The sequence below is a fragment of the Pelophylax lessonae genome (assembly GCF_965119305.1).
Source record: "Pelophylax lessonae genome assembly, chromosome: 2".
In the NCBI taxonomy this organism is placed as follows: Eukaryota; Metazoa; Chordata; class Amphibia; order Anura; family Ranidae; genus Pelophylax; species Pelophylax lessonae.
The window spans coordinates 166,336,701-166,361,254 of record NC_138769.1 but is presented as its reverse complement, the minus strand read 5'-3'; positions in this window follow the sequence as shown (position 1 = coordinate 166,361,254).

The following is a 24,554-nucleotide window of genomic DNA, read 5'->3' as shown; positions in this document are numbered from 1 at the left end:
GTTCTCTGGGGAAAAATGGTGGATAATCCCCTCCTGTTGTTTGGTAATAGTACAAAGCTGGTCTTTAACCTCCCTGGCGGTATGATTATGTCAGGAATTCTGTACCAAAAGCGGTACAATTTTTTGCATGGAAATTTGGCGTTATGTATTATAGGCCTACAATTCTTAGTAATTACTGACTTAAACCTGACCAAAACAAGAGTCTAGTAGACATCCCAGATGTGATAAATTTGAAACACAAACGCATGAATTATAATCTAATCAACAATATAATTTTATTATATAATATAATATATATATATATATATATATATATATATATATATATATTATATTATATAATAAAATTATATTATTGATTAGATTATAATTCATGCGTTATATATTATAATTATAAATGTTGTGTGTTTGTGTTTTGTGCAACGTTTGAATTTCCCTCCCAGTTCCGCTCCCATGCAGCATTGCTGCTGCAGGGAACGGAACCAGGAAGTCATCACACCGACAGAGGAGCGGCGGGGTTCTCGGCTGGCGATCACAGCAATGGGAGATCATCGCTGGATCGCCAGGAGAAGGTAAGGGACAGCGCTGCAGGCTCTGCTCATCTACCCCGAGCGTGACTCAGGGATACTGATAGTAGCATGAAAAATCCACCCCGAGTCACGCTCGGGGATACCGATAAGGGGTTTAAGGCCTCATGCACACATGGACTTTAGAAAAACACCAGCAGAAAGCTGTGGCTGTGGAGGAAGTTTTTTTGCAGTAGCCTTTTTTTACATTTTTTTTTTTTAGCTGCAGTGTTTTTAGATTTTTTCAGCAAAATTATACTCCCACAAAAGCTTATGGCTCAAAAATGTTGATAAACGCCGAATAGCTGCGTTTTTTGGCGTTTTTCAGCTTTTATCAGAGTTAGAGCGTTTTTACAGCTGAAAAGCTCCTCTCAAAACCCACTAGTTCTGGGTTTTTTTTCCAGCCAGAAAACACCCCTGCTAAAAACTGCTGATAACAGCCTATGGGTCCTTTCACACAGGCTCTCCGCCCGACGGACTCCGTTTTTCTCAGTGGGGATCGACCCGCCGATCCCCCCTGAGCAGGCGGATGACAAGCCCTGTCTCCGCTTACTTTGCAGAGACAGACCTGTCAGATCCCCGCTCCCCTCTATGGGAGATCGGATGAAAACAGACCGCCTTTCCTGATCCTATCCTCCAGACGGATGGAAAATAGGGTTTCAATCCGTCTGGATTTCATGGACCACATCAGATTAGAGGTGCATGGAGCATCCGATCAGGTCAGGTGAAAAACTCACAGGCTGACCTGATCGGAAAGCCCGTGTGAAAGGGGCCTATGTGTGCATGAACACATAGGATAACATGCTGGAGAGTTTACTGGCTGCAGAAAAAAACGCCTGACGGTAAATCCAGTAGCTGTAAAAATGTCCAGTGTGCATGAGGCCTAAAAGTTTAGGAAAGGACACATAATTCCAATCCTTAGTTTGAATTTTATTAATTAAAATCTATATTCTCTGAGGAGGACAATAGAAGGGACAATGGTGAAGTTTAAGGCTGGGTGCACACTGATGCAAATTGGATGCGGGTTTCCACACATCCAATTCGCATGACAGGAGAATGTGACTGGCTCTCAATGAAGCCAGCTCACAAATCTCTGGGGAGGCCGCGGAGCGCATTGCACAAGGGTCCTGTGCATCTTTGGCTCTGATTCAGGAACGATTCAGGCCTGATTCGTCCCTGTAATGGAGAACAGGGACGCACAGGACCCCTGCTGTGAGCCGCGGCTGCACACAACGTGAACCCAGTCTTAAACAAAAGCCACAGAGAGAGTTATCCATTTCCAAACCTACTGGAGATCTTCCAGGATCCAATACAATGTATTTTCTGACTTGGCTGAAGTACACATGCAGTTACATGTTACTACATAAAAAAGAGATTGATTAGCATTCATTCTTCTGTACTGTAGATGTTCAGTGCTTTCCTGGGGTCTTTTTCATTAGGTGCTCCATATGGCTGATTCTGCTAGACAAAAGACAGGCCACCGGCTTTGCATCCTGGCACAAGTTGCTTTTCATTTTGTCTGCTTGTTGCCTCAAGTGATATACACTACCTCCTTATAAGAAAGGAATGCAGCGTGACTGCTACATCATTGTCCAGGAATAAACTGGGAATGAAATCCACAAATACCATGACTATTTGCTTCTAGATTAAAAGAGTGAGGTGGGAGAAACACAGGGTATATGGGGAGATCCGTATTAAAGTGAACTTGTTGCTTTAGTCAAATAACAGATTCTCTGTAAGTATACTTGGAAACAGTTCGTCTATGGCCACCCTTTTAGGGTAAATGTAGATGGCCATTTCAAAGTTGATGCAAAATTCACCTGCACTTGGCTGCCTAAGTGCACTCATAGAAGCCCCCATGTGTTGTTTGTAGGGTTCATCTAACTGCATTAGCAGTGGTCCCGCAGTGTGCACAAGTGTTTGGCTGTTTTACCAAGCACTGTACAAGGCATCTTAATATTTATACATTTTGTACTACTTTCAGAAAAACAGCCAAGTGCAGGCATGTGTAGCCTGGCTACAGGATTCATCTAAATCTGTTCGGGGTTGTTCGGTCTCTTTATTATTAAAGCTTCTGTAAAGTAGTGAAACAATGGACTGTGGGAAACGTAGTCCTGGAGAGAATGGAAACTGTGGATCACCTGTTTGATTGGACTATCCTCCCAGGGAGCATTGAAATTTGCGGAGGCAGATTGGAAGTGTCTATAAAAAGGGGGTAGGAACAAGATCCGCTCTCTGCCTCGAGGACAGCACACTGTGAGGAGGAAAAGAGCTGCTGCGGAGTGCAGAGAGAATAGGCCGGAGGCCTAGCGGAGAGACACCGGAGTGAGAGAGCGATGTGCGGATGCAGCTCGATGACGGACCGGGTGGAAGGACACTGAGAGAGATTGTGGGTGCCCCTGAGGAGAGCTGGATGCTGGTGACATGGACAGCGGGACACAGATTTCATCATATTGGGTGTGAGAGATCCAGTTGAAGTGGATATGGCAGTTATTGGACGGAGTCAGAGCAAGCCTGTGACACAGATTAGTTTGAACAGAGAACTGCACTGGTCATAGAACGGTTGCCACAGGACACTGTAGTGCTGATTTGTACATGGCAGATTATAAAGCCTCACCTCATATCTTCGGTTTCCCTAGATCTATACTATTTAGTCAGAAGCCTATTCTTCCCTCTAGTTGGATTACAGTTAATCGTTACCTTACAGTGGATTACAAGTGATTGTTACCTTTACAGTGGATTACAAATACTATTCCTTGGATGACTAAGGATCCCTTTGCCGGCGAAGACTAGCAAGGCCATGCTCATTCAGGAGACTCTTGCAATCTAAAGTAAAGGGGGCCCCCATAGATAGATAGTCTATAGTGTTGAGCGAACACGGACTGTATTATTCGTGTTCGTACCGAATAATTGGATTTTTTTTACCCGAACACGGACACGGACACTTTACTGTATGTTCGGGTAAAAATCCGTGTTCGGTCGTTTTATTTCCGGGTTTTGCATGCTTTGGCGCTCTTTTCATGGCGGGCTTTCAACAGCCAATCAACAATCGTTTAACTGGTGTGCCTTAAGCCATCCCAGCCATGCCTGCAAATGTCTTAGTAGCTGTGATTGGCCGTCTGAAGCATGTGACCAAGTCTTTATAAGTTCGAGGCAGCCGCCGCAGCAGCGTCATTCTGCTGCTTAGCTAAGGGACAGAGCACACATCAATGTGCTGGCTGCTGATTAGGGAAAGATAGGCAGGAAAAAACCATTTGTGTCCGGATAGAATTGAGGGACAGGTCGGAGTGTTTAGGCAGGGCGAGTTGTAGGCATTTTAGGGATAGAGTCTGCTGAATTATAGGGTCAGTGTCTTCTACAAACTACAATCGATATTGCTGTGTGGGGGGTGGGGTGAATCTGCACTCAATCCTGATCTACGATCTCTTCTCAATCCTGTTAGGGACAGAGTCTGCTGAATTTTAGGGAAACTGTGTTCTACAAACTACAATCGATATTGCTGTGTGGTGTGGGATTGGAGATAGGCAGGTGTCAGTGATCCACATCCATTTTTCTGTGTGTGAGCTGCAGTGAACACAATCTTTTTGGGCTGCAGTGAACACAATCTTTTTGGGCTGCAGTGAACACAATCTTTTTGGGCTGCAGTGAACACAATCTTTTTGGGCTGCAGTGAACACAATCTTTTTGGGGTGCAGTGAACAAAATCTTTTTGGGGTGCAGTGAACACAATCCTTTTTGGTGTGCAGTGAACACAATCTTTGTGGGGTGCAGTGAACAAAATCCTTTGTGGGGTGCAGTGAACACAATCTTTTTGGGGTGCAGTGAACAAAATCCTTTTTGGGGTGCAGTGAACAACATCCTTTTTGGGGTGCAGTGAACACAATCTTTTTGGGGTGCAGTGAACAAAATCCTTTGTGGGGTGCAGTGAACACAATCTTTTTGGGGTGCAGTGAACACAATCTTTTTGGGGTGGAGTGAACAACATCCTTTTTGGGGTGCAGTGAACAAAATCCTTTTTGGGGTGCAGTGAACAAAATCATTTTTGGGGTGCAGTGAACACAATCTTTTTGGGGTGCAGTGAACACAATCTTTGTGGGGTGCAGTGAACACAATCTTTTTGGGGTGGAGTGAACAACATCCTTTTTGGGGTGCAGTGAACAACATCCTTTTTGGGGTGCAGTGAACACAATCTTTTTGGGGTGCAGTGAACACAATCTTTGTGGGGTACAGTGAACAGAATCTTTGTGGGGTGCAGTGAACACAATCTTTGGGGGGTACAGTGAACACAATCTTTTTGGGGTGCAGTGAACACAATCTTTGTGGGGTGCAGTGAACACAATCTTTTTGGGGTGGAGTGAACAAAATCATTTTTGGGGTGCAGTGAACAACATCCTTTTTGGGGTGCAGTGATCAAAATCCTTTTTGGGGTGCAGTGAACACAATCTTTTTGGGGTGCAGTGAACAAAATCCTTTGTGGGGTGCAGTGAACAGAATCTTTGTGGGGTGCAGTGAACACAATCTTTGGGGGGGTACAGTGAACACAATCTTTTTGGGGTGCAGTGAACACAATCTTTGTGGGGTACAGTGAACAGAATCTTTGTGGGGTGCAGTGAACACAATCTTTGGGGGGTACAGTGAACACAATCTTTTTGGGGTGCAGTGAACACAATCTTTGGGGGGTACAGTGAACACAATCTTTTTGGGGTGCAGTGAACACAATCTTTGTGGGGTGCAGTGAACACAATCTTTGGGGGGGTACAGTGAACACAATCTTTTTGGGGTGCAGTGAACAACATCCTTTTAGGGTGCAGTGAACACAATCTTTGTGGGGTGCAGTGAACAACATCCTTTTAGGGTGCAGTGAACACAATCTTTGTGGGGTACAGTGAACAGAATCTTTGTGGGGTGCAGTGAACACAATCTTTGGGGGGTACAGTGAACACAATCTTTGTGAGGTGCAGTGAACACAATCTTTGTGGGGTGCAGTGAACACAATCATTGTGGGGTGCAGTGAACTCAATCTTTGTGGGGTACAGTGAACACAATCTCATACTTCTGAAGATTTGAGGGTGCTGCCTGTTCCATACTCCCCCTACTCCTCATCTAGCCTTTTAGGGGTACAAACAATAGTAATTGGGGCCTAGTGTGGTTGTGTACGTGTGATATACATACACTTTTTTTGGATCATATTTTCTATTCCGCTATTTAATCAAAAACCTTTGGGGATCAGTTAAATTGGGGGATAGTCTGTGTTGGTACGTGTGAGAGAGATCCACCTTTCCAAGTTGTTGGGGTTCATCTCATACTTCTGAAGGTTTGAGGGTGCTGCCTGTTCCATACTCCCCCTACTCCTAGCCTTTTAGGGGTACAAACAATAGTAATTGGGGCCTAGTGTGGTTGTGCACGTGTGATATACATACACTTTTTTTGGATCATATTTTCTATTCCGCTATTTAATCAAAAACCTTTGGGGATCAGTTAAATTGGGGGATAGTCTGTGTTGGTACGTGTGAGAGAGATCCACCTTTCCAAGTTGTTGGGGTTCATCTCATACTTCTGAAGGTTTGAGGGTGCTGCCTGTTCCATACCCCCCCTACTCCTCATCTAGCCTTTTAGGGGTACAAACAATAGTAATTGGGGCCTAGTGTGGTTGTGTACGTGTGATATACATACACTTTTTTTGGATCATATTTTCTATTCCGCTATTTAATCAAAAACCTTTGGGGATCAGTTAAATTGGGGGATAGTCTGTGTTGGTACGTGTGAGAGAGATCCACCTTTCCAAGTTGTTGGGGTTCATCTCATACTTCTGAAGGTTTGAGGGTGCTGCCTGTTCCATACTCCCCCTACTCCTCATCTAGCCTTTTAGGGGTACAAACAATAGTAATTGGGGCCCAGTGTGGTTGTGTACGTGTGATATACATACACTTTTTTTGGATCATATTTTCTATTCCGCTATTTAATCAAAAACCTTTGGGGATCAGTTAAATTGGGGGATAGTCTGTGTTGGTACGTGTGAGAGAGATCCACCTTTCCAAGTTGTTGGGGTTCATCTCATACTTCTGAAGGTTTGAGGGTGCTGCCTGTTCCATACTCCCCCTACTCCTCATCTAGCCTTTTAGGGGTACAAACAATAGTAATTGGGGCCTAGTGTGGTTGTGTACGTGTGATATACATACACTTTTTTTGGATCATATTTTCTATTCCGCTATTTAATCAAAAACCTTTGGGGATCAGTTAAATTGGGGGATAGTCTGTGTTGGTACGTGTGAGAGAGATCCACCTTTCCAAGTTGTTGGGGTTCATCTCATACTTCTGAAGGTTTGAGGGTGCTGCCTGTTCCATACCCCCCCTACTCCTCATCTAGCCTTTTAGGGGTACAAACAATAGTAATTGGGGCCTAGTGTGGTTGTGTACGTGTGATATACATACACTTTTTTTGGATCATATTTTCTATTCCGCTATTTAATCAAAAACCTTTGGGGATCAGTTAAATTGGGGGATAGTCTGTGTTGGTACGTGTGAGAGAGATCCACCTTTCCAAGTTGTTGGGGTTCATCTCATACTTCTGAAGGTTTGAGGGTGCTGCCTGTTCCATACCCCCCCTACTCCTCATCTAGCCTTTTAGGGGTACAAACAATAGTAATTGGGGCCTAGTGTGGTTGTGTACGTGTGATATACATACACTTTTTTTGGATCATATTTTCTATTCCGCTATTTAATCAAAAACCTTTGGGGATCAGTTAAATTGGGGGATAGTCTGTGTTGGTACGTGTGAGAGAGATCCACCTTTCCAAGTTGTTGGGGTTCATCTCATACTTCTGAAGGTTTGAGGGTGCTGCCTGTTCCATACCCCCCCTACTCCTCATCTAGCCTTTTAGGGGTACAAACAATAGTAATTGGGGCCTAGTGTGGTTGTGTACGTGTGATATACATACACTTTTTTTGGATCATATTTTCTATTCCGCTATTTAATCAAAAACCTTTGGGGATCAGTTAAATTGGGGGATAGTCTGTGTTGGTACGTGTGAGAGAGATCCACCTTTCCAAGTTGTTGGGGTTCATCTCATACTTCTGAAGGTTTGAGGGTGCTGCCTGTTCCATACTCCCCCTACTCCTCATCTAGCCTTTTAGGGGTACAAACAATAGTAATTGGGGCCTAGTGTGGTTGTGTACGTGTGATATACATACACTTTTTTTGGATCATATTTTCTATTCCGCTATTTAATCAAAAACCTTTGGGGATCAGTTAAATTGGGGGATAGTCTGTGTTGGTACGTGTGAGAGAGATCCACCTTTCCAAGTTGTTGGGGTTCATCTCATACTTCTGAAGGTTTGAGGGTGCTGCCTGTTCCATACTCCCCCTACTCCTAGCCTTTTAGGGGTACAAACAATAGTAATTGGGGCCTAGTGTGGTTGTGTACGTGTGATATACATACACTTTTTTTGGATCATATTTTCTATTCCGCTATTTAATCAAAAACCTTTGGGGATCAGTTAAATTGGGGGATAGTCTGTGTTGGTACGTGTGAGAGAGATCCACCTTTCCAAGTTGTTGGGGTTCATCTCATACTTCTGAAGGTTTGAGGGTGCTGCCTGTTCCATACTCCCCCTACTCCTAGCCTTTTAGGGGTACAAACAATAGTAATTGGGGCCTAGTGTGGTTGTGTACGTGTGATATACATACACTTTTTTTGGATCATATTTTCTATTCCGCTATTTAATCAAAAACCTTTGGGGATCAGTTAAATTGGGGGATAGTCTGTGTTGGTACGTGTGAGAGAGATCCACCTTTCCAAGTTGTTGGGGTTCATCTCATACTTCTGAAGGTTTGAGGGTGCTGCCTGTTCCATACCCCCCCTACTCCTCATCTAGCCTTTTAGGGGTACAAACAATAGTAATTGGGGCCTAGTGTGGTTGTGTACGTGTGATATACATACACTTTTTTTGGATCATATTTTCTATTCCGCTATTTAATCAAAAACCTTTGGGGATCAGTTAAATTGGGGGATAGTCTGTGTTGGTACGTGTGAGAGAGATCCACCTTTCCAAGTTGTTGGGGTTCATCTCATACTTCTGAAGGTTTGAGGGTGCTGCCTGTTCCATACTCCCCCTACTCCTCATCTAGCCTTTTAGGGGTACAAACAATAGTAATTGGGGCCCAGTGTGGTTGTGTACGTGTGATATACATACACTTTTTTTGGATCATATTTTCTATTCCGCTATTTAATCAAAAACCTTTGGGGATCAGTTAAATTGGGGGATAGTCTGTGTTGGTACGTGTGAGAGAGATCCACCTTTCCAAGTTGTTGGGGTTCATCTCATACTTCTGAAGGTTTGAGGGTGCTGCCTGTTCCATACTCCCCCTACTCCTCATCTAGCCTTTTAGGGGTACAAACAATAGTAATTGGGGCCTAGTGTGGTTGTGTACGTGTGATATACATACACTTTTTTTGGATCATATTTTCTATTCCGCTATTTAATCAAAAACCTTTGGGGATCAGTTAAATTGGGGGATAGTCTGTGTTGGTACGTGTGAGAGAGATCCACCTTTCCAAGTTTTTGGGGTTCATCTCATACTTCTGAAGGTTTGAGGGTGCTGCCTGTTCCATACCCCCCCTACTCCTCATCTAGCCTTTTAGGGGTACAAACAATAGTAATTGGGGCCTAGTGTGGTTGTGTACGTGTGATATACATACACTTTTTTTGGATCATATTTTCTATTCCGCTATTTAATCAAAAACCTTTGGGGATCAGTTAAATTGGGGGATAGTCTGTGTTGGTACGTGTGAGAGAGATCCACCTTTCCAAGTTGTTGGGGTTCATCTCATACTTCTGAAGGTTTGAGGGTGCTGCCTGTTCCATACCCCCCCTACTCCTCATCTAGCCTTTTAGGGGTACAAACAATAGTAATTGGGGCCTAGTGTGGTTGTGTACGTGTGATATACATACACTTTTTTTGGATCATATTTTCTATTCCGCTATTTAATCAAAAACCTTTGGGGATCAGTTAAATTGGGGGATAGTCTGTGTTGGTACGTGTGAGAGAGATCCACCTTTCCAAGTTGTTGGGGTTCATCTCATACTTCTGAAGGTTTGAGGGTGCTGCCTGTTCCATACCCCCCCTACTCCTCATCTAGCCTTTTAGGGGTACAAACAATAGTAATTGGGGCCTAGTGTGGTTGTGTACGTGTGATATACATACACTTTTTTTGGATCATATTTTCTATTCCGCTATTTAATCAAAAACCTTTGGGGATCAGTTAAATTGGGGGATAGTCTGTGTTGGTACGTGTGAGAGAGATCCACCTTTCCAAGTTGTTGGGGTTCATCTCATACTTCTGAAGGTTTGAGGGTGCTGCCTGTTCCATACTCCCCCTACTCCTCATCTAGCCTTTTAGGGGTACAAACAATAGTAATTGGGGCCTAGTGTGGTTGTGTACGTGTGATATACATACACTTTTTTTGGATCATATTTTCTATTCCGCTATTTAATCAAAAACCTTTGGGGATCAGTTAAATTGGGGGATAGTCTGTGTTGGTACGTGTGAGAGAGATCCACCTTTCCAAGTTGTTGGGGTTCATCTCATACTTCTGAAGGTTTGAGGGTGCTGCCTGTTCCATACTCCCCCTACTCCTAGCCTTTTAGGGGTACAAACAATAGTAATTGGGGCCTAGTGTGGTTGTGTACGTGTGATATACATACACTTTTTTTGGATCATATTTTCTATTCCGCTATTTAATCAAAAACCTTTGGGGATCAGTTAAATTGGGGGATAGTCTGTGTTGGTACGTGTGAGAGAGATCCACCTTTCCAAGTTGTTGGGGTTCATCTCATACTTCTGAAGGTTTGAGGGTGCTGCCTGTTCCATACTCCCCCTACTCCTCATCTAGCCTTTTAGGGGTACAAACAATAGTAATTGGGGCCCAGTGTGGTTGTGTACGTGTGATATACATACACTTTTTTTGGATCATATTTTCTATTCCGCTATTTAATCAAAAACCTTTGGGGATCAGTTAAATTGGGGGATAGTCTGTGTTGGTACGTGTGAGAGAGATCCACCTTTCCAAGTTGTTGGGGCTCATCTCATACTTCTGAAGGTTTGAGGGTGCTGCCTGTTCCATACCCCCCCTACTCCTCATCTAGCCTTTTAGGGGTACAAACAATAGTAATTGGGGCCTAGTGTGGTTGTGTACGTGTGATATACATACACTTTTTTTGGATCATATTTTCTATTCCGCTATTTAATCAAAAACCTTTGGGGATCAGTTAAATTGGGGGATAGTCTGTGTTGGTACGTGTGAGAGAGATCCACCTTTCCAAGTTGTTGGGGTTCATCTCATACTTCTGAAGGTTTGAGGGTGCTGCCTGTTCCATACCCCCCCTACTCCTCATCTAGCCTTTTAGGGGTACAAACAATAGTAATTGGGGCCTAGTGTGGTTGTGTACGTGTGATATACATACACTTTTTTTGGATCATATTTTCTATTCCGCTATTTAATCAAAAACCTTTGGGGATCAGTTAAATTGGGGGATAGTCTGTGTTGGTACGTGTGAGAGAGATCCACCTTTCCAAGTTGTTGGGGTTCATCTCATACTTCTGAAGGTTTGAGGGTGCTGCCTGTTCCATACTCCCCCTACTCCTCATCTAGCCTTTTAGGGGTACAAACAATAGTAATTGGGGCCTAGTGTGGTTGTGTACGTGTGATATACATACACTTTTTTTGGATCATATTTTCTATTCCGCTATTTAATCAAAAACCTTTGGGGATCAGTTAAATTGGGGGATAGTCTGTGTTGGTACGTGTGAGAGAGATCCACCTTTCCAAGTTGTTGGGGTTCATCTCATACTTCTGAAGGTTTGAGGGTGCTGCCTGTTCCATACTCCCCCTACTCCTAGCCTTTTAGGGGTACAAACAATAGTAATTGGGGCCTAGTGTGGTTGTGTACGTGTGATATACATACACTTTTTTTGGATCATATTTTCTATTCCGCTATTTAATCAAAAACCTTTGGGGATCAGTTAAATTGGGGGATAGTCTGTGTTGGTACGTGTGAGAGAGATCCACCTTTCCAAGTTGTTGGGGTTCATCTCATACTTCTGAAGGTTTGAGGGTGCTGCCTGTTCCATACCCCCCCTACTCCTCATCTAGCCTTTTAGGGGTACAAACAATAGTAATTGGGGCCTAGTGTGGTTGTGTACGTGTGATATACATACACTTTTTTTGGATCATATTTTCTATTCCGCTATTTAATCAAAAACCTTTGGGGATCAGTTAAATTGGGGGATAGTCTGTGTTGGTACGTGTGAGAGAGATCCACCTTTCCAAGTTGTTGGGGTTCATCTCATACTTCTGAAGGTTTGAGGGTGCTGCCTGTTCCATACCCCCCCTACTCCTCATCTAGCCTTTTAGGGGTACAAACAATAGTAATTGGGGCCTAGTGTGGTTGTGTACGTGTGATATACATACACTTTTTTTGGATCATATTTTCTATTCCGCTATTTAATCAAAAACCTTTGGGGATCAGTTAAATTGGGGGATAGTCTGTGTTGGTACGTGTGAGAGAGATCCACCTTTCCAAGTTGTTGGGGTTCATCTCATACTTCTGAAGGTTTGAGGGTGCTGCCTGTTCCATACTCCCCCTACTCCTCATCTAGCCTTTTAGGGGTACAAACAATAGTAATTGGGGCCTAGTGTGGTTGTGTACGTGTGATATACATACACTTTTTTTGGATCATATTTTCTATTCCGCTATTTAATCAAAAACCTTTGGGGATCAGTTAAATTGGGGGATAGTCTGTGTTGGTACGTGTGAGAGAGATCCACCTTTCCAAGTTTTTGGGGTTCATCTCATACTACTGAAGATTTGAGGGTGCTGCCTGTTCCATACTCCTCCTCCTACTGCTCAACCATCCTTTTAGGGGTACAAACAATAGTAGTTGGGGCCTAGTGTGGTGGTGTACGTGCGAGATACATACACTTTCTTTTTGATCATATTTTCTATTCCGCTATTCAATTAAAACCTTTGGGGATCAATTCAATTGCGAGATAGTCTGTGTCGGTACGTGTGAGATCCACCTTTCCAAGTTGTTGGGGTTCATCTCATACTTCTGAAGATTTGAGGGTGCTGCCTGTTCCATACTCCTGCTCCTACTGCTCAACCATCCTTTTAGGGGTACAAACAATAGTAATTGGGGCCTAGTGTGGTTGTGTACGTGCGAGATACATACACTTTTTTTGATCATATTTCCTATTCCGCTATTCAATAAAAACCTTTGAGGATCAATTGAATTGCGGGATAGTCTGTGTCGGTACGTGTGAGATCCACCTTTCCAAGTTTTTGGGGTTCATCTCATACTTCTGAAGATTTGAGGGTGCTGCCTGTTCCATACTCCTCCTCCTACTCCTCATCCATCCTTTTAGGGGTACAAACAATAGTAATTGGGGCCTAGTGTGGTTGTGTACGTGCGAGATACATACACTTTTTTTGATCATATTTCCTATTCCGCTATTCAATAAAAACCTTTGAGGATCAATTGAATTGCGGGATAGTCTGTGTCGGTACGTGTGAGATCCACCTTTCCAAGTTTTTGGGGTTCATCTCATACTTCTGAAGATTTGAGGGTGCTGCCTGTTCCATACTCCTCCTCCTACTCCTCATCCATCCTTTTAGGGGTACAAACAATAGTAATTGGGTTGCAAAGGTGTATAATGAAAACCAAAAGAGGATCACATACACTAGCAGCGCTAAATAAAAAACCCTAGTAGAATATGCAGAAATAATGCATCCAATGTTAATCCTCAAGGATGCAAACAAATGTCCATTTTGAGTGAGTGATAACCACAAAAGCTGTATAATGTTGAAAAGTTCGTATGGTATATTTGATCCTGGAATGAGAACCTATAAACCACCAGTGATGTTCACTGCCGAGATGGACCACCGTCACCACACCTCCAAACGTGTCCCCCTAGGTAGTAAAAACTCACCAAAACCTGGGAAAGAGACCGCCTTGAGAAGGATTTGAATCCAAATATGGTATACGGATCACAGGTAAACAATCTCCGGTTTCACCAGTAGCTGATACTTGCATAAAAACTTCAACGTGACATAAACAGCAATATAATCCTCGGAACATGAGAGGAAAAGAAAGGGGGAGGACCAATAGTGTAATTCCGTAAAATACACTTTATTTAAAATTCCCAATCCCCCATATAAATACACTCACAAAAATGCGACTTGATAGTAGCATGTAAAATATATAGGTTGTCTGTCGTGTGCCGGTCACTCACCGCTACCTCTAATAGCCAAGGGAACCCGAGCTCCGGAAACACCGACTCTGTGTGACAGCTAATGGATGCGTGCTCGCGCCCTTACATGTTTCGTCACACGGACTTCTACGGAGGGCGCGAGCACGCACCATCAAGCCTCTCTGATATACCTTAATGGGCCGGAAGGAGAGCGGGACATTGTCCAATCAACGGCCCGCGTCAGTGAACGCCCATTCCGGACCCGCGGACCAATCCTAGGCTTTACGCCAAGGCTCGGACCAACCCAGCTCACCTCCGACCCGGAAAGTAAACAAGCTTAACTCTTTGCATAGGATATGGCTCATACGCAAATTATGTGTCCTCTCCTCACTGGTGTAAACAATCCTCGGGAATGTATAAACCCCTCCCGCAATAATGCAGAAGCCAGATCAAAGGAGATTCATTCACATACATCAAATTTGTCCAAAAAATTATTATTTATTCCCACGGGACACCTTATCCAGGTTTTCCCGCTGGTATACATTCCTTTTGACAGAGAACTATATGGACACTGAGATCAATGCTGATACATTATTTCACATGCTACTTTACATTTTACAAATACAATTTAAGATACATATAAAATAATGATAAAAATCTGGAAAAGATAAGACTATGTAATCCTCTTATATAGGGGACATACATATCACAAAATTATTAAATACCAATTACAACGTCATAAAAAGAAGGCAAAAAGAAAATTACAAATGCAGGTAAATGAACGTAAAGAAAGGGGATTATAAAACACCACCTAAGGATGGCCCTCATCATCACAGTCCATTAAAGCCAGTTAGAAAAAACGCCCTAACAAAGGACAGTTTGCATTTACAAATACCTAAATGTAGACAATGGTGCAAAACACAAAGGCTCGCAGAAGTTAAATATTACCATTTATAAACTACTTTAGTAATTGCTAATGAAGCAGTTTATGTCTAACTCCACGTTTAACCCATTAGGGTGCAAAGCGTTCGTGAGGTAGATCCAGTGAGTCTCTCTCTTCGAGAGTTCTCGCACTCGATTAGAGCCCCTCCAAACTGGATCCACTCTCTCGATACCCCAAAATTTGAGATTTGTTGGGTCTTTGTTGTGGTGGCGTTTGAAGTGTAATGGAACACTGTGGTGTTTATACCCCTTTCTAATGTTAGTGAGGTGTTCAGCTATACGGACACACAATTTTCTCTTGGTGCGGCCTATGTAAATATAGCCGCATGGACACTCCATACCATAAACTACGTGTGTGGTATGGCACGTGATGAGATCTTTGATCTCAAAACTTTGGTTGTTGGCAGAAGAGAAGAAGGAGGTGAAATTACGTAGGTGTGTCCGTACTTGTCTGCAGGCCCTACAATGTCGGCATGCATAAAAGCCACTTCTTTCCTCCCAAAACATTCTTGGTTTAACTGGGGGATCCAACACCTTTTGGACTACCTGGTCCCCAAAGGTTGGACCCCTTCTGTAGATGAAAGAAGGGGATGCTGGTAAAACTTTACCCAAGATACGGACCGTATCTTGGGTAAAGTTTTACCAGCATCCCCTTCTTTCATCTACAGAAGGGGTCCAACCTTTGGGGACCAGGTAGTCCAAAAGGTGTTGGATCCCCCAGTTAAACCAAGAATGTTTTGGGAGGAAAGAAGTGGCTTTTATGCATGCCGACATTGTAGGGCCTGCAGACAAGTACGGACACACCTACGTAATTTCACCTCCTTCTTCTCTTCTGCCAACAACCAAAGTTTTGAGATCAAAGATCTCATCACGTGCCATACCACACACGTAGTTTATGGTATGGAGTGTCCATGCGGCTATATTTACATAGGCCGCACCAAGAGAAAATTGTGTGTCCGTATAGCTGAACACCTCACTAACATTAGAAAGGGGTATAAACACCACAGTGTTCCATTACACTTCAAACGCCACCACAACAAAGACCCAACAAATCTCAAATTTTGGGGTATCGAGAGAGTGGATCCAGTTTGGAGGGGCTCTAATCGAGTGCGAGAACTCTCGAAGAGAGAGACTCACTGGATCTACCTCACGAACGCTTTGCACCCTAATGGGTTAAACGTGGAGTTAGACATAAACTGCTTCATTAGCAATTACTAAAGTAGTTTATAAATGGTAATATTTAACTTCTGCGAGCCTTTGTGTTTTGCACCATTGTCTACATTTAGGTATTTGTAAATGCAAACTGTCCTTTGTTAGGGCGTTTTTTCTAACTGGCTTTAATGGACTGTGATGATGAGGGCCATCCTTAGGTGGTGTTTTATAATCCCCTTTCTTTACGTTCATTTACCTGCATTTGTAATTTTCTTTTTGCCTTCTTTTTATGACGTTGTAATTGGTATTTAATAATTTTGTGATATGTATGTCCCCTATATAAGAGGATTACATAGTCTTATCTTTTCCAGATTTTTATCATTATTTTATATGTATCTTAAATTGTATTTGTAAAATGTAAAGTAGCATGTGAAATAATGTATCAGCATTGATCTCAGTGTCCATATAGTTCTCTGTCAAAAGGAATGTATACCAGCGGGAAAACCTGGATAAGGTGTCCCGTGGGAATAAATAATAATTTTTTGGACAAATTTGATGTATGTGAATGAATCTCCTTTGATCTGGCTTCTGCATTATTGCGGGAGGGGTTTATACACTCCCGAGGATTGTTTACACCAGTGAGGAGAGGACACATAATTTGCGTATGAGCCATATCCTATGCAAAGAGTTAAGCTTGTTTACTTTCCGGGTCGGAGGTGAGCTGGGTTGGTCCGAGCCTTGGCGTAAAGCCTAGGATTGGTCCGCGGGTCCGGAATGGGCGGTCACTGACGCGGGCCGTTGATTGGACAATGTCCCGCTCTCCTTCCGGCCCATTAAGGTATATCAGAGAGGCTTGATGGTGCGTGCTCGCGCCCTCCGTAGAAGTCCGTGTGACGAAACATGTAAGGGCGCGAGCACGCATCCATTAGCTGTCACACAGAGTCGGTGTTTCCGGAGCTCGGGTTCCCTTGGCTATTAGAGGTAGCGGTGAGTGACCGGCACACGACAGACAACCTATATATTTTACATGCTACTATCAAGTCGCATTTTTGTGAGTGTATTTATATGGGGGATTGGGAATTTTAAATAAAGTGTATTTTACGGAATTACACTATTGGTCCTCCCCCTTTCTTTTCCTCTCATGTTCCGAGGATTATATTGCTGTTTATGTCACGTTGAAGTTTTTATGCAAGTATCAGCTACTGGTGAAACCGGAGATTGTTTACCTGTGATCCGTATACCATATTTGGATTCAAATCCTTCTCAAGGCGGTCTCTTTCCCAGGTTTTGGTGAGTTTTTACTACCTAGGGGGACACGTTTGGAGGTGTGGTGACGGTGGTCCATCTCGGCAGTGAACATCACTGGTGGTTTATAGGTTCTCATTCCAGGATCAAATATACCATACGAACTTTTCAACATTATACAGCTGTTCCATACTCCTCCTACTCCTCATCCATCCTTTTAGGGGTAGAAACAATAGTAATTGGGGCCTAGTGTGGTTTTGTACGTGCGAGATACATACACTTTTTTGGATCATATTTCCTATTCCGCTATTCAATAAAAACCTTTCTAGGGCAAGATCTTAAATTACAGAAATATGAGGAGACCGTCAAATAAGGGCCGTGGCCTGGGTCGTGGTGCTGCTGGTAGAGCTCCTGTTGCAAGGAGAGGACGTGGTCGATCTGTGCCAGCTACACGCACAAGTGAAACACCTTCCTCAAGTGTGAGTAGGCGACAGAACCTGCATCAGTATTTGGTAGGGCATCAAACGCCCCTAGAAGTGATGAGGCCAGAACAAGTTGAGGCGATAGTAGATTGGTTTGCTGCTGACAGTGCCTCCAGTTCCTTCACATTGTCTCCCACCCAGTCTACTGCAGAAAGGTCAGAGTTGGCACCTGCAGCCAATGTCCAACCGTCTTTCACCTCACCCCCTTGCAAATCAGGCCAGCAGTCTGAGCCCCAAGCCATACAGCAGTCTCTTATTCTTTTTGAGGACTCTGTCAGCAGGGTTTCCCAGGGCCATCCACCTAGTCCTGCCCCAGAAGTGGAAGAGATTGAGTGCAGCGATGCCCAACCACTTATTTCTCAAGATGAGTACATGCAAGGATCATCGCAGCACGTCTCCGATGATGACGAAACGCAGGTGCCAACTGCTGCGGCGTTCAGCATTGTGGAGACCGACAAGGAGGGCAGGGGTGAAGACTGGGTGGAAGATGATGTGGAGGACGATGAGGTCCTCGACCCCACATGGAATGAACGTCATGCAGGTGACCTGAGTAGTTTGGAGGAAGAGGCGGTGGTCGCACAGAGCCACCAGCACAGCAGAAGAGGGAGCAGGGTGCAGAAGCGGAGCGGCCGTGCCCTAGACACTACGCCCGCTACTGCCCAACGCAGCAAGGGAACGAGCGCACCAAAGTCAGCTCAAAGGAGTTCTCTAGCGTGGAAGTTCTTTAGAAAATGTGCTGATGACAGGACACGAGTGGTTTGCACCCTGTGCAATCAGAGCTTGAAGCGAGGCATAAACCTTCTCAACCTGAGCACAACCTGCATGATCAGGCATCTAAGTGCAAAGCACGAGCTGCAGTGGAGTACACACCTTCAAAACCAAGAAACGTCTCTGGCTCATCCTGCTTCCTCTTCTGCTGCAGTCTCGGCCGCTCCAGCCACATCTGTAGTGATACCGGCACCTGCCACCCCGCAAACAGACGATCTGTCAGCAACACCACCACCTGGGTCACCAACAACCATCTCCACAATGTCCCGTGGAAGCGTTCAGCTTTCCATCTCCCAAACACTTGAGAGGAAGAGGAAGTACCCCCCTACCCACCTGCGATCCCTGGCCCTGAATGCCAGCATTTCAAAATTATTGGCCTTTGAAATGCTGTCATTCCGTCTGGTGGAGACGCACAGTTTTAAAAACCTTATGTCGGTGGCTGTCCCACAGTACGTCGTGCCCAGCCGCCACTACTTTTCCAGGCAAGCCATCCCTTCCCTGCACAACCAAGTGGGGGAAAATATCAGGTGTGCACTGCGCAACGCCATCTGTGCCAAGGTCCACCTAACTACGGATACGTGGACCAGTAAGCACGGTCAGGGGCGTTATATCTCCCTAACGGCACACTGGGTAAATGCAGTGGCGGATGGGCCTGAGGCGGATAGCAATTTGGCGCATGTCCTTCCACCACCAAGGATTGCAGGGCGCTTCAGTTTGCCTCCTGTTCCTAACTCCTCCTACTCCGCTTCCTCATCCTCTACCGCCTCCTCATCCGGACAGCGTAACACCTTCACCACCAACTTCAGCACGGCCAGGGGTAAACGACAGCAGGCAGTTTTACAACTTGCCTGTTTGGGGGACAAACCACACACCGCGCAGGAGTTGTGGAGGAGCATGGAACAGCAGACAAATGAGTGGTTGCTGCCAGCGAGCCTCAAGCCCGGCCTGGTGGTGTGCGATAACGGGCGAAATCTCATAGCAGCTCTGGGCCTAGCCAGTTTGACGCACATCCCTTGCCTGGCGCATGTGCTGAATTTGGTGGTGCAGAGGTTCCTTAAAAACTACCCCGATATGTCAGAGCTGCTGCAGAAAGTGCGGGCCGTTTGTGCGCACTTTCGGCGTTCTCACCCTGCTGCTGCTCGCCTGGCAGCGCTGCAGCGTAACTTCGGCCTTCCCGCTCACCGCCTCATATGTGACGTGCCCACAAGGTGGAACTCCACCTTGCACATGCTGGAAAGACTGTGCGAGCAGCAGCAGGCCATAGTGGAGTTTCAGCTGCAGCACGCACGCGTGAGTCGCTCTGCGGAACAGCACCACTTCACCACCAATAACTGGGCCTCCATGCGAGACCTGTGTGCCTTGTTGCGCTGTTTTGAGTACTCCACCAACATGGCCAGTGGCAATGACGCCGTTCTCAGCTTAACTATCCCACTTCTATGCCTCCTTGAAAAAACAATTCGGGCGATGATGGAAGAGGATGTGGCACAGGATGAGGAGGAGGAGGAGGATGAAGAGGTAACATTTCCAAGGCTTTCAGGGCAGTCATTCGCAAGGGGCTCCGAGGGTGGGTTCCTGCACACGCAAACGCCAGGGACGCAATTGTCCAGCAGGGGCACAGTTCTGGAGGATGAGGAGGATGAGGAGGAGGAGGAGCTGGAGGAGGAGATGGAACCATGTTCACAGCAGGGTGGCACCCAGGCCAGCTCATGGCCATCACTGGTGCGTGGCTGGGGGGATACAGAGGACACGGACGATACACCTCCCACAGAGGACAGCCTTTCGTTGCCTCTGGGCAGCCTGGCACACATGAGCGATTACATGCTGCAGTGTCTCCACAACGACCGCCGAGTTGCCCACATTCTAACTTGTGCTGATTACTGGGTGGCCACGCTGCTGGATCCCCGTTACAAGGACAACGTACCGTCCTTAATTCACTCACTGGAGCGCGATCGCAAGATGCGCGACTACAAGCGCACGCTGGTAGACGCCATGCTGCTGGCATTCCCATCTGACAGCGGGGCCACAGTGGAAGCACAAGGCAGAGGAGGAGGAGGAGGAGGTCGCCAACGCAACCAGGGCACCGCCAGCACCTCAGAAGGCAGGGTTAGCATGGCCGAAATGTGGAAAAGCTTTGTCAGCACGCCACAACAAACAGCAGCACCAGCAGCTCAGATGGAACGTCTTAGCAGGAGGCAGCATTTTACCAACATGGTGGAGCAGTATGTGTGCACACGCCTACATGTAGTGAATGACGGGTCTGCCCCCTTCAACTTCTGGGTCTCCAAATTGGGCACATGGCCTGAGCTTGCCCTTTACACCTTGGAGGTGCTGGCGTGCCCTGCAGCCAGTGTATTATCTGAACGGGTATTTAGCACGGCTGGGGGCGTTATAACAGACAAGCGCAGCCGCCTGTCCAGAGACAATGTGGACAAGCTCACGTTCATTAAAATGAACCAGGCATGGATCCCACGGGACTTTTCCGTACCTTATGCAGAATAGCAATGGATACCGACCTTACCCACCCATTGTTCCATTTTTGCTCTTTCTCACTCTTTTGGGGTGTACCCTCATTTAAAATTTTTGAAAAGAAGCAGTGTTGGCTACCTCGTCCTCCTCCTCAGGGCCAGATTAATGTAGGGGCTATTGGAGCTGCAGCTCCAGGCCCCTACCTTTTATATAGGCCCCGGGTTGGCCATATTCACTGTTACCGCTCTTCTGTCACTTGTAAACACAGAAGTCTGGCTTCTATGCTCGCTTCCCCAGGCAGCACCCTCAGAACCTCCCCACACAGCGTGAAGGCCGGACAAGGAGGGACAGTTGGCGATGCATGGATGTGTTTATGGGCTTCAGAGACAGCATCCCATGTTGAATTAGGCATGCATGGCTGCACCCTTCCTCCTCTGGGTGCATGGCAAGGCACGGCCCTTAAGGCCCTTCAAAATCCTCAGCACCAAGCCCATGATGCTGTTAATCCGGCCCTGGTCCTCCTCCACCGCCGCTTCCACCTACACCGCCCATAGGTGTGCGCAGCCTATTGCATTAAGGTGTGCACCCCAAAGTTGAAATACACATGCATGTGTTTGCCAGCAGGGAGAGTAATGTATCGGGGCCATGTACCTGTAGGCAAGGAGAAATAGAGCAGAGCAGGTCCCAGGGAGATCTTTCCCATCTCCTCACTGGCAATGCTATGTGCCCTAGGTGATTAGGGTGTGCCCAGGCGCACCCAGCACACCCTGTGCGTACGCCTATGTCACCGCCACATCCACCACCACCTCAACCTCCCTCCTACTCCATATGGGCCTCGTCCTTCAGAGATGAAGAAGAACATTGTTTTATTTTTCTGTTTTTTTTTGTTGTTTTAAGTTATTTCCCTATCCACATTTGTTTGCAGAGCACTTGCCATGCTCTTAATTACGTTTTGCTGCCATTTGCAGCACTCTAGCCCTTTCCTTTGGTGTTTTAGAGCCATTTTAGTGCCTTAAAGTTCGGGTCCCCATTGACTTCAATGGGGTTCGGTGTCCGGGAAAAGTTCGGTAAAAGTCCGGGACACGGACCCGGACTTTTTTTTAAAGTTCGGCCGAACCCGTCGAACACGGACATCTAGGTGTCCGCTCAACCCTAATAGTCTAGCATTAGAATAATAGAGTCACTGATATAAGTTAGATAAGTTAGATAAATTGCAGTGCTATTGTTCCGCACAGTTAAACACCTTTTCTGTGGTCACTCTCATCATTCATCTGAGGGATGGTTTATTGACAAATTATTGATACATCAGCCCTCAATTATAATAGCATGACATATATGTGCATTGGTGTTTGCTTTATTAGATCCTGAGTGCTGAATCCTATACAACTCTGGGTTGAGGATTCAGGATCTTTCTTGTGTTCCTGATTATTGCATTGTTTATATTATTGAACCCTGTTTGTTCATTTTTCTAAGAACAGTAAACCTAATCTTTTATTGGAACCTGATCGTGTCTAATCATTCAACATGAATGAACCTATAGTGTCAGGTGGGTTGGACAATGTTCAGGGCAACAGAAGTGAGGAGGATGTGATTACACTTGGCCACTCCCCAGGGGGCAGGGCTACACATGCATAGTGGGTCTGCTACTCCCTGATTTCAACTAACAATATTCTAATATCAAATATAAGCCTAAGGCCCCATTTACAGGGCCAAGTAGGCAATGGGGCAGCAAGTAACTTGCATAAAAGATTCCTAATTGCCATCACCTAGGCACCTCAGGGTGTCTGAGTTAAGCTGATCATAGATGTATTGAAATTTGGCAAGTTTAGGAAGGAAAGGCTGAACTTCGATCAGTTTGTATAGTCCTCCCTGTCTGATGGGTGCCACTGTCAAAATACAACATTCTGCCATGAGGGATTCATTCATCAACCTAACTTGTGTGGATATTTTTCATTCAGTCTGGCAGCTGAATGAAAAATAAAAATGAACTGTCTATTAGGGATGATCGAACGGTTCGGGTCCACCATCGGTTCGGCCCGAACATTGGGTGTTCGAGGTTCGGCCGAATTTAGAACTTTTTGCCCAAAAAGTTCGGAATTCGGCAACCAGAACCGACCAAAATGCAATGCTTCAGGATATGGGCTTTAAAAGCCCGTGATTGGACCAGAACCATTAGCAAAAGCCAATTGAGGGGGCAGGAGAATGCTAGGAATGTGATTGGAGTGACTAGGGGGTCCCTAGACCAATCATTAGTGAATACGCCCCCCAGTATATAAGATCGCCCCGGCCATATTCCTAGCATTGTTATACTGGACATGGAAGAGAGTAGAAGCAGTTCTGTTAATTTTACTTTAAAAGTGTCATTTAGCATTTATTAGTGTGAGGAAAGGGATATCTAGTGTAGTTAGAGTGCTCCTTTACACTTAAGTTAGCTTCAAAAATTTAGTTTCTGTAGGGAAAGTGTTAAGTGTAAAGGGGCCGTAGTGTAGTGTAGGGTTAACTGACAGTGACTGCTATGGAAGGGTGACAAAACCCTTCCATAGCAGGGTGACCGCTATAGAGAAATGATCATTTCTCTGAATTGCTTCGGGACAGGCATATGGCTTCTCACCAGCCAAGCATTTTTCATGCTGCAGGGGCTGCCACTGCCAGTGCTTTTTTGAGGACATGTTTGATGTCAGACATGACATCTGAACATGTGTATAGGGGGTATATATACACATATATGTCTGTATATATACCCCTAGACATATATAGGTGTGATAGTAGCAGAAATATATGCTTGCGCTAATGAAATCATTTACAGTAATATATTTCTGCTACTATCACACCTATATATGGCTAGGTGTCTATATACATATAATTATGTGTGTATATATACCACTATACACAAGTTCAGATGTTTTGCCTGCCTCAAAAGAACCCCAAAAAATGCCAAAAAAAAACGCTAGCGTCAAAAAAAAAATGCCCAGGTGTGTTTTTGCTGGCATTTTTTGGGAGTTTTTGGAGGCAGGCAAAACATCAGAACTTGTGCACAGTACCACTATACACAAGTTCAGATGTTTTTCCTGACTGCAAAGAACCCAAAAAAATGCCTGCTTTGAAACCGGCAAGGTGTGAAAACCGAGGAGAGAAGCTAACCCCCTGAGCTGAAAGTTTTCTAATACAAACAATCCTTTTTTTTTCTGGTTCTGGACATGCTACAGAGCTGAAACTTCACAGGTACACCTTTTAGACCCCCCAGACACAAAATCACACAAAAAAAAGTTCTTAAAAATTGTCATTTTTGATAAAAAGCCAATTATTGAAAAAATTAAAAAAAAAAAGAGATTTTTTGATTTTTACTTTGGATTTCAGATCTAGGGGGTCTAAAAAGTGTACATGTGAAGTTTCAGCTCTGTAGCATGTCCAGAACCATAAAAAAAAGATTGTTTGTATTAGAAAACTTTCAGCACAGGAGTATGGCTTCGCTGCTGTAACACCTTGCCGGTTTAATAGAAGGCATTTTTTTGGGTTCTTTGCAGTCAGGAAAAACATCTGAACTTGTGTATAGTGGTACTGTGCACAAGTTCTGATGTTTTGCCTGCCTCCAAAAACCCCCAAAAAATGCCAGCAAAAACACACCTGGACATTTTTTTTTTGACGCTAGCGTTTATTGGGTTTTAGGGCTTAAAAATGGTGT